This window comes from Oncorhynchus keta, unplaced genomic scaffold (genome assembly GCF_023373465.1).
Source record: "Oncorhynchus keta strain PuntledgeMale-10-30-2019 unplaced genomic scaffold, Oket_V2 Un_contig_20128_pilon_pilon, whole genome shotgun sequence".
Taxonomy (NCBI): Eukaryota; Metazoa; Chordata; class Actinopteri; order Salmoniformes; family Salmonidae; genus Oncorhynchus; species Oncorhynchus keta.
Window position 1 is genome coordinate 1 of NW_026281831.1, and position 10,000 is coordinate 10,000.

Below are 10,000 nucleotides of genomic sequence, written 5' to 3' on the forward strand. Positions count from 1 at the left end.
TACGTATTACAGTGGAGGCAGAGGGATGCAGAGAGAGAGAGACAGAGAGAGGAAGAAGGGTGGAGCGGAGAGCAGAGGGAGAGAGGAAGGGGTGGAGGCAGATGGAGAGAGAGGAAGGGTGGAGGCAGAGGGATGTAGAGAGAGAGAGAGACAGAGAGAGGAAGGGTAGAGGCAGAGGGAGAGAGGAAGGGTGGAGGCAGAGGGATGTAGAGAGGAGAGAGGAAGGGTGGAGGCAGAGGGAGAGGAAGGGTGGAGGCAGAGGGAGAGAGGAAGGGTGGAGGCAGAGGGAGAGGAAGGGTGGAGGCAGAGGGAGAGAGGAAGGATGGAGGCAGAGGGAGAGGAAGGATGGAGGCAGAGGGATGTAGAGAGGGAGAGGAAGGGTGGAGGCAGAGGGGGAGAGACAATCACTTTTGAGTAGTAACACAAATTGCCTTGATCGTTTACAACAGACAACGGTACACATTTCACAGTGATATCTCTGTAGTTATAGAGGTCTATACTAACCCCATAGTGATATATCTGTAGTTATAGTGGTCTATACTAACCCCATAGTGATATCTCTGTAGTTATAGTGGTCTATACTAACCCCATAGTGATATCTCTGTAGTTATAGTGGTCTATACTAACCCTATAGTGATATTTCTGTAGTTATAGTGGTCTATACTAACCCCATAGTGATATCTCTGTAGTTATAGTGGTCTATACTAACCCCATAGTGATATCTCTGTAGTTATAGTGGTCTATACTAACCCCATAGTGATATCTCTGTAGTTATAGTGGTCTATACTAACCCCATAGTGATATATCTGTAGTTATAGTGGTCTATACTAACCCCATAGTGATATATCTGTAGTTATAGTGGTCTATACTAACCCCATAGTGATATCTCTGTAGTTATAGTGGTCTATACTAACCCCATAGTGATATCTCTGTAGTTATAGTGGTCTATACTAACCCATAGTGATATATCTGTAGTTATAGTGGTCTATACTAACCCCATAGTGATATCTCTGTAGTTATAGTGGTCTATACTAACCCCATAGTGATATCTCTGTAGTTATAGTGGTCTATACTAACCCCATAGTGATATCTCTGTAGTTATAGTGGTCTATACTAACCCCATAGTGATATATCTGTAGTTATAGTGGTCTATACTAACCCCATAGTGATATATCTGTAGTTATAGTGGTCTATACTAACCCATAGTGATATCTCTGTAGTTACAGTGGTCTATACTAACCCCATAGTGATATCTCTGTAGTTATAGTGGTCTATACTAACCCCATAGTGATATCTCTGTAGTTATAGTGGTCTATACTAACCCCATAGTGATATCTCTGTAGTTATAGTGGTCTATACTAACCCATAGTGATATATCTGTAGTTATAGTGGTCTATACTAACCCCATAGTGATATCTCTGTAGTTATAGTGGTCTATACTAACCCCATAGTGATATCTCTGTAGTTACAGTGGTCTATACTAACCCCATAGTGATATCTATGTAGTTATAGTGGTCTATACTAACCCCCATAGTGATATCTCTGTAGTTATAGTGGTCTATACTAACCCATAGTGATATCTCTGTAGTTATAGTGGTCTATACTAACCCCATAGTGATATCTCTGTAGTTATAGTGGTCTATACTAACCCCATAGTGATATCTCTGTAGTTATAGTGGTCTATACTAACCCCCATAGTGATATATCTGTAGTTATAGTGGTCTATACTAACCCCATAGTGATATCTCTGTAGTTACAGTGGTCTATACTAACCCCATAGTGATATCGAAGATGTTGGATCCCACTGAGCTGACACAGCCATGTCTCCCAGTCCTTTCCGGGCCACGATGACACTAGTGATGAGGTCAGGGATGGAGGTGCCCGCTGCCAGGATGGTCAGGCCCATGATCTCCTCTGAGATGCCTATGGTCTCACCCACCTAGGGAGACAACAGTCAGTCAACCAATCAGTCTCACCCACCTAGAGAGACAACAGTCAGTCAACCAATCAGTCTCACCCACCTAGGGAGACAACAGTCAGTCAACCAATCAGTCTCACCCACCTAGGGAGACAACAGTCAGTCAACCAATCAGTCTCACCCACCTAGGGAGACAACAGTCAGTCAACCAATCAGTCTCACCCACCTAGGGAGACAACAGTCAGTCAACCAATCAGTCTCACCCACCTAGGGAGACAACAGTCAGTCAGTCAACCAATCAGTCTCACCCACCTAGAGAGACAACAGTCAGTCAGTCAACCAATCAGTCTCACCCACCTAGAGAGACAACAGTCAGTCAGTCAACCAATCAGTCTCACCCACCTAGGGAGACAACAGTCAGTCAACCAATCAGTCTCACCCACCTAGGGGAGGCAACAGTCAGTCAACCAATCAGTATCCCCACCTAGGGAGGCAACAGTCAGTCAACCAATCAGTATCCCCACCTAGGGAGACAACAGTCAGGCAACCAATCAGTCTCACCCACCTAGGGAGGCAACAGTCAGTCAACCAATCAGTCTCACCCACCCAGAGAGACAACAGTCAGTCAACCAATCAGTCTCACCCACCTAGGGAGACAACAGTCAGGCAACCAATCAGTCTCACCCACCTAGGGAGACAACAGACAGAGCAACCAATCAGTCTCACCCACCTAGGGAGACAACAGTCAGTCAACCAATCAGTCTCACCCACCTAGGGAGGCAACAGTCAGTCAACCAATCAGTATCCCCACCTAGGGAGGCAACAGTCAGTCAACCAATCAGTATCCCCACCTAGGGAGACAACAGTCAGGCAACCAATCAGTCTCACCCACCTAGGGGAGGCAACAGTCAGTCAACCAATCAGTCTCACCCACCTAGAGAGACAACAGTCAGTCAACCAATCAGTATCCCGCCTAGGGCACTAGTAATCAGTCGATACATATATCAAAATGTAATTTTTGACAAATAAGTAGCACATCCGTTATTCATCCTGAGTGTAGACGGAGGCCAGGATTCAACCAGATCAGCGTTAACCCATGATTACTCACGATAACCACGATTTACCCACGATAACCAACGATTTCCCACGATAACCACGATTACCCACGATAACCCACGGTTACCCACGATAACACATTATTACCCACAATAACCACGATTACCCACAATAACCGTAACTCATCATTGCTTTTGTTTATAGTAGGTGGGTCAGAAGTGTTACTGCGTTGGTGTTGTCAAAACCCCAGGAGGCGGCCAACGTTTTCCCTATCATTAGACCCTATCATTATCCATACCATTAGACCCTATCATTATCCATACCATTAGACCCTATCATTATCCATACCATTAGACCCCTATCATTATCCATACCATTAGACCCTATCATTATCCATACCATTAGACCCTATCATTATCCATATCATTAGACCCTATCATTATCCATACCATTAGACCCTATCATTATCCATACCATTAGACCCTATCATTATCCATACCATTAGACCCTATCATTATCCATATCATTAGACCCTATCATTATCCATACCATTAGACCCTATCATTATCCATACCATTAGACCCTATCATTATCCATACCATTAGACCCTATCATTATCCATACCATTAGACCCTATCATTATCCATACCATTAAACCCTATCATTATCCATATCATTAGACCCTATCATTATCCATACCATTATCCATATCATTAGACCCTATCATTATCCATACCATTAGACCCTATCATTATCCATACCATTAAACCCTATCATTATCCATATCATTAGACCCTATCATTATCCATACCATTATCCATACCATTAGACCCTATCATTATCCATATCATTAGACCCTATCATTATCCATATCATTAGACCCTATCATTATCCATATCATTAGACCCTGTCATTATCCATATCATTAGACCCTGTCATTATCCATATCATTAGACCCTATCATTATCCATATCATTAGACCCTGTCATTATCCATATCATTAGACCCTATCATTATCCATATCCTGTCATTATCCATATCATTAGACCCTATCATTATCCATATCATTAGACCCTGTCATTATCCATATCATTAGACCCTGTCATTATCCATATCATTAGACCCTATCATTATCCATATCATTAGACCCTATCATTATCCATATCATTAGACCCTGTCATTATCCATACCATTAGACCCTATCATTATCCATATCATTAGACCTATCATTATCCATACCATTAGACCCTATCATTATCCATATCATTAGACCCTGTCATTATCCATACCATTAGACCCTATCATTATCCATATCATTAGACCCTGTCATTATCCATACCATTAGACCCTATCATTATCCATATCATTAGACCCTATCATTATCCATACCATTAGACCCTATCATTATCCATATCATTAGACCCTGTCATTATCCATACCATTAGACCCTATCATTATCCATATCATTAGACCCTATCATTATCCATACCATTAGACCCTATCATTATCCATATCATTAGACCCTGTCATTATCCATACCATTAGACCCTATCATTATCCATATCATTAGACCCTGTCATTATCCATACCATTAGACCAGGGGTCCCCAAACTTTTTCCTGTGAGGGCCACATAACTTTTCCCTTCTCTGATGGGGGGCCGGTGTCAGTTTGTAACAGAAAAAGTGTGACGATCGTAGGGGAGCTTAAAACATTTATTGTTTTCCAGAAAGCCACACATAACCAAATAACCCTTTCCAGGTTCTTTACAGAAAAAAAGTCAGGAAACAAATAATAACACTATTAATGAAATAAATAATAACTAAATAACCCTCTCTAGAGTTCTTCACAGAAAAAACAGGAAATAAATAATAACTAAATAACTCTCTCTGGGTTCTTCATAGAAAAAAGCCATGGAACATTAACTTTCTGTAGTGCCATGCACAATCTTAACAGATAAAAAGTTCAGCTCAGTTGTCAGAGCAGAATCTCTCTGACACATATGAGCAGTCTCTTAAAGTTCTTGTGTTCCTTCCTTATAATCCTTTTGTAGGTTCCAGTAGGCTTGTAGACACCGCTGTTTGCAGCTCTCTCATCAACTTCCCTGTGAAAACCACAAAAGAAGCAGGTTGAGAAACTGAACTAAGTGATACAGCACCTACACAGCACAATACATTTCACTACCAGTATGGTTGTAAAGATGGATTTTATCCCAGTAGATTTTATTATGATTATATTTGTTTATGCTCAGAATGACTCATTCAAGTCAGAAAAGTGAGCTTACCTATCTATGTATGTTCATCAGTGTGAACTGTGGGCCTGCATCTGGCTGGTGAGAAGTTGAATATCAGGTTCTATTCTAGTTACAGCCAGTCTCAAAGCACTGATGCAAATGTTCATCTGTCAATCTTGATCTCATCGGGGTTTTCAGCAGTTTCATGCGAGAAAAGGTTTTCTCGAAGATATACGTGCTGCCAAAAACTGTGGACATTTTCATTGCGTGTTTTTTGATGTTTGGATATGTGTCGTTTGGGAGGGCGGCGTAGAAGTCAATGAGACTGTTGGGCTTGAATGCGTCTTTCAGAACATCACAGTTCTGTAACTCAGCCAACTCAAACTGATATGAAGGCTGGGCTTCATCAATGTCGGCAACAAAGGGTTCTGAAAAAGACGGATTTATTTTGCATGAACATGTAGTTCACTGAATCGCACACCGAACTGCGCCTTCAGCATTTCCCATGCTTCCACGCACTTTTCAGCTGGGAACGGGACCGCTGGGTTCTCTGTCGACAGGTTTTGGGTAGCAGGAAGATGGACGAAGTTGCGCTTTTTCACTTGTTCCAAAAGCAGCGCTAATTTCACCTCAAATGCTTTTTATGTGTGAATACATGTCGCAAATGAGTTTCCCCTCGCCTTGTAGCTGCAAGTTAAGGCTGTTAAGTATTTCTGTCACGTCTGTTAAAAATGCGAGGTGCCATTTCCATTCTGGGTCGATCAGCTCTGGGACCGTTTTGTTTTGATTTCTTCAACGCGTCTGGTGATTGTACTCGCCGACAGACTTACGGCATTAAATGCATCTTTCTTCTCGGGACACACCTCCTCCGCGACAGCATCCATAATTTCTTAACAAACTCTCCGTCAGTGAAAGGCTTACCGCTTCTTGCTATCAGTTTAGCAACCCGAAAGCTGGCCCGAACGGATGCCTGGTTCAGCTGAGCTTGGCGTACAAATGTATTCTGCTGAGATAGTAGTCCACTTTTTAGCTTTGAGAGTTTGTCTGCTCGTATTTGGCCTTGCAAGCTATCGTACTTGTCTTTGTGACGGGATTCATAGTGTCGGCGAAGATTGTATTCTTTGAATACCGCCACCGTCTCTTGACAGATGAGACAAACAGCCTTTTCTTTGCATTGAACAAAAAATAATCGTTTGTCCACTGCAGGTTAAATACCCTGCATTCTGAATCAATTTTTCTCTTACCTAACCTTTTCGCCATTATTCCGTTCTCTCTTTGACAGGGCCGGACCTAGGATTTTTTTTTCTGGAGGCCAAATAGGAAAAAATTCGATAGCGTCTCTGGTATTGTTCAGAGGGCCGGGCCAAATGTGCTGACGGGCCGTAGTTTGGTGACCACTGCATTAGACCCTATCATTATCCATATCATTAGACCCTATCATTATCCATATCATTAGACCCTATCATTATCCATATCATTAGACCCTATCATTATCCATATCATTAGACCATATCATTATCCATATCATTAGACCCTATCGTTATCCATACCATTAGACCCTATCATTATCCATATCATTAGACCCTATCATTATCCATATCATTAGACCCTATCATTATCCATACCATTAGACCCTATCATTATCCATATCATTACCCATATCATTAGACCCTACCATTATCCATATCATTATCCATACCATTAGACCCTATCATTATCCATATCATTAGACCCTATCGTTATCCATACCATTATCCATACCATTAGACCCTGTCATTATCCATATCATTATCCATATCATTAGAAACTATCATTAGACCATATCATTAGACCCTATCATTATCCCTATCATTAGACCCTATCATTATCCATATCGTTAGACCATACCATTATCCATATCATTAGACCCTATCGTTATCCCTATCATTATCCATATCATTATACCCTATCATTATCCATATCATTATCCATATCATTAGACCCTATCGTTATCCATATCATTATCCATATCGTTAGATCCTATCATTATCCATACCATTAGACTCTATCATTATCCATATCATTAGACCCTATCATTATCCATATCATTATCCCTATCATTATCCATATCATTATCCCTATCATTATCCATACCATTAGACCCTATCATTATCCATATCATTAGACCCTATCATTATCCATATCATTAGCCTTATCGTTAGACCCTATCGTTAGACCCTATCGTTAGCCCCGTCGTTAGCCGTTGTTAGACCCTATCGTTAGACCCTATCGTTGGGCCCTATCGTTAGCCCTATTGTTAGACCCTATCGTTAGACCCTATCGTTAGCCGTCGTTATCCCCATCGCTAGACCCTATCGCTAGACCCTATCGTTAGACCCTATCGTTAGACCCTATCGTTCGCCCTATCGTTAGACCCTATCATTAGACCCTATCGTTAGACCCCATCGTTAGACCCTATCGTTAGACCCTATCGTTAGACCCTATCATTAGACCCTATCGTTAGACCCCATCGTTAGACCCTATCGTTAGACCCTATCGTTAGACCCTATCATTAGACCCTATCGTTAGACCCCATCGTTAGACCCTATCGTTAGACCCATCATTAGACCTGTGATGGACATTGCCATTGGATGTACTAGTAGAAACCTCCTGCAGCTGTGTTAAACTAAAATGCGTGAAGTAATTTTTATTTTATTTTTTAAAATTTGAACCTTTATTTAACTAGACAAGTCAGTTAAGAATACATTCCTATTTACAATGACGGCCTAGGAACAGTGGGTTAACAACAGCTTGGGGATTCGATCTAGCAACCTTTCAGTTACTGGTGCACCCCTCTAACCACTAGGCTACCTATAATAATAATAATAATAATATATGCCATTTAGCAGACGCTTTTATCCAAAGCGACTTACAGTCATGTGTGCATACATTCTACGTATGGGTGGTCCCGGGGATCGAACCCACTACCCTGGCGTTACAAGTGCCATGCTCTACCAACTGAGCTACAGAAGGACCCTACCCTACCTACCTGCTGGTTACTAGTCCAACACTCTAACCACTAGGCTACCTGCTGGTTACTAATCCAACACTCTAACCACTAGGCTACCTGCTGGTTACTAGTCCAACACTCTAACCACTAGGCTACCTGCTGGTTACTAGTCCAACACTCTAACCACTAGGATACCTGCTGGTTACTAGTCCAACACTCTAACCACTAGGCTACCTGCTGGTTACTAGTCCAACACTCTAACCACTAGGCTACCTGCTGGTTACTAGTCCAACACTCTAACCACTAGGCTACCTGCTGGTTACTAGTCCAACACTCTAACCACTAGGATACCTGCTGGTTACTAGTCCAACACTCTAACCACTAGGCTACCTGCTGGTTACTAGTCCAACACTCTAACCACTAGGCTACCTGCTGGTTACTAGTCCAACACTCTAACCACTAGGCTACCTGCTGGTTACTAGTCCAACACTCTAACCACTAGGCTACCTGCTGGTTACTAGTCCAACACTCTAACCACTAGGCTACCTGCTGGTTACTAGTCCAACACTCTAACCACTAGGCTACCTGCTGGTTACTAGTCCAACACTCTAACCACTAGGCTACCTGCTGGTTACTAGTCCAACACTCTAACCACTAGACTACCTGCTGGTTACTAGTCCAACACTCTAACCACTAGGCTACCTGCTGGTTACTAGTCCAACACTCTAACCACTAGGCTACCTGCTGGTTACTAGTCCAACACTCTAACCACTAGGCTACCTGCTGGTTACTAGTCCAACACTCTAACCACTAGGCTACCTGCTGGTTACTAGTCCAACACTCTAACCACTAGGCTACCTGCTGGTTACTAGTCCAACACTCTAACCACTAGGCTACCTGCTGGTTACTAGTCCAACACTTACCACTAGGCTACCTGCTGGTTACTAGTCCAACACTCTAACCACTAGGCTACCTGCTGGTTACTAGTCCAACACTCTAACCACTAGGCTACCTGCTGGTTACTAGTCCAACACTCTAACCACTAGACTACCTGCTGGTTACTAGTCCAACCTCTAAATACTAGGCTACCTGCTGGTTACTGGCCCAACACTCTAACCACTAGGCTACCTGCTGGTTACTGGTTCACTCTCTAACCACTAGGCTACCTGCGGGTTACCTCGGGTCTGTCTGTTACCTCGGGTCTGTCTGTTACTTCGGGTCTCTCTGTTACCTCGGGTCTCTCTGTTACCTCGGGTCTGTCTGTTACTTCGGGTCTGTCTGTTACCTCGGGTCTGTCTGTTACCTCGGGTCTCTCTGTTACCTCGGGTCTGTCTGTTACCTCGGGTCTGTCTGTTACCTCGGGTCTGTCTGTTACCTCGGGTCTCTCTGTTACCTCGGGTCTGTCTGTTACCTCGGGTCTGTCTGTTACTTCGGGTCTCTCTGTTACCTCGGGTCTCTCTGTTACCTCGGGTCTCTCTGTTACCTCGGGTCTGTCTGTTACTTAGGGTCTGTCTGTTACCTCGGGTCTGTCTGTTACCTCGGGTCTCTCTGTTACCTCGGGTCTCTCTGTTACCTCGGGTCTGTCTGTTACCTCGGGTCCCTCTGTTACCTCGGGTCTGTCTGTTACCTCGGGTCTGTCTGTTACCTCGGGTCTGTCTGTTACCTCGGGTCTGTCTGTTACCTCTGGTCTGTCTGTTACCTCGGGTCTGTCTGTTACATCGGGTCTGTCTGTTACCTCGGGTCTGTCTGTTACCTCGGGTCTGTCCGTTACCTCGGGTCTCTCTGTTACCTCGGGTCTGTCTGTTA

General features: G+C 43.2%; 1 pseudogene; it reads right to left on the minus strand.

The window, feature by feature from the left end:
* Positions 1–1,773: 1,773 nt before the first annotated feature.
* LOC127920641 (sodium/potassium/calcium exchanger 1-like) overlaps positions 1,774–10,000 on the minus strand; it is an 11,147-nt pseudogene continuing 2,920 nt past the window's right edge.